We start from the raw sequence: 1,837 nt of genomic DNA on the forward strand, positions 1-1,837 counted from the left end.
CCTCTCAAGACACACAGATGGCTTACTACGTATGCCCACCTTGACTATCTCTCGTGCCCTCCCCAGCAGTTTACTTAGCACATCATCAGCTTGTTCAGCAACTGGTACCCCTCTTCTCTTAAAAAAAGTCATCATCATTTCCTCCCATTCCTGAACACTGCATGTATCACAGCCATCCCCTCTAAAACACACAGGTTCTTTAACATCAGACTTTACAATCACATTCAATAGTGAGGGTTCTGGTAACACATTATTGGCAGACCCAACAACACTGTTTCCCACTCCAAAGCCCAACCGAGATTCAAGATAAGAGGCAATGCTTTCCCCAATAGAAAACCCAATTTGCGTTGCAATCTCTGCATAAAGGTTTTCTTTTGTAGGACTGGTTTCTGATCCAGCATTTTGTAGATCATCACAGTTCACATCAATAGGGCTTTCATTTAACTCAGTAAGGACAGGCTTAGGTGTGGATGAAACTGGAGCTGTCAGCAACCGTGATCTGCCTCTGCCAAATGACTGCAGAGGGGTAAAACCAACTGCCCCCCTTCCCCTGCCAAAACTGGGAAAATCTGCCATGGCTCAGCAGTGAGTCTCTCTCCCTCTTATTTTTTTTTTGTTTATTTTTTTTTTAAACTCTCCAAAAAAAAGAAAGCACAGAATCCACCCCGATGTCTCTAAAGAACGCAGAAAATGGCGGGACTAAGAAAAGCCAGTCTCCCGCGACTTTTCCACCTTCCAGGAAGTAGACAGCACCGTTGCGGTCGCAGGAATGCAGGAGCTGGGGTCACGGCACCAGTGTAACCGGTTTCTGCTTCATCCTGCTGCAACAGTTCGGCCCAAACAGACTCCTCGACTCTGCGTTGTGTTGTGTTTTAAGAAAACAAGGAGTCTCTGATCGATGCCACTTTATTTCCTGAATGGAAACAATGGTGTTCTTTATCAGTGCACAGGCTCGCCACACACCACTCCGCACAGCACACTCTCGTATGGCTACGGCAGACTGGCAGCGATTACTGCCGCAATATTACAATTTATAACGTACAATAAAGTAACAGCAACAACAAATGATGTACCTGAATGGAAACAATGGTGTTCTTTATCAGTGCACAGGCTCGCCACACACCACTCCGCACAGCACACTACGGCAGAACATCCCATTAACATTTCGCTTTAGCATACATGTTTTACACAATAATAAACAAATGAAAAGTACATAAAACTGGTGTTGGACATGTGTCCACTAAGCACTTATCACACTCAGTGCCCATCAGTTAATCAAACATCTTTTATGTGTCTGTACTAGTTAGCTATATCGTGTGCGGAGCAATACAACTCACCTCTCGTATGGCTACGGCAGACTGGCAGCGATTACTGCAGCCAGCCTCCCCTAACCAGCCACACCGAGAGGGGGGGGCGCTGTTTCCCCATTACACTGACATTTGTGGCAAGTGGGATAATACCACATAAACACTGTTACACGTGCTCTTCCGCTCGTGTGTGTCCCCGCACCCCGTGCTCGCTGCTCTTGGCCGTTTATCAATGCCCAAGTACGCGAGTACGTACTCGCGTTCTCGGTGAGTACGTACTCGCCGAGAACGCGAGCACGGACTCGTGGGCCGTCTCTCAATTCTCAAGTACGCGAGCACGGACTCGTGATTTGTACCAGCGTACGTGATGATGTCACAGGTCCGGAGTTTTTACTGCCGGCCCCTCCTAATTTAACTGTGAGTAACATGTTATGAAGCTTAACTTTAATCACAGCCAAACCGGTTTACTCAGGAACAAATAACACACTGAAATAAACCAAACATTAACATTTAGAAGTGATCTAAGTGAC

General features: G+C 46.5%; 1 long non-coding RNA gene across 1 annotated transcript; it reads right to left on the reverse strand.

Annotated features, from left to right (window-relative positions):
• Positions 1–667: 667 nt before the first annotated feature.
• Positions 668–1,473, reverse strand: LOC109200267 (uncharacterized). The gene is made up of 3 exons (XR_002060454.2): positions 1,338–1,473; positions 1,074–1,139; positions 668–913 (listed from the first exon to the last, which is right to left on the reverse strand). It is a non-coding gene; the product is annotated as an uncharacterized LOC109200267 (long non-coding RNA).
• Between the last annotated feature and the right edge of the window lie 364 nt (positions 1,474–1,837).

Source organism: Oreochromis niloticus, linkage group LG3 (assembly GCF_001858045.2).
Source record: "Oreochromis niloticus isolate F11D_XX linkage group LG3, O_niloticus_UMD_NMBU, whole genome shotgun sequence".
Taxonomy (NCBI): Eukaryota; Metazoa; Chordata; class Actinopteri; order Cichliformes; family Cichlidae; genus Oreochromis; species Oreochromis niloticus.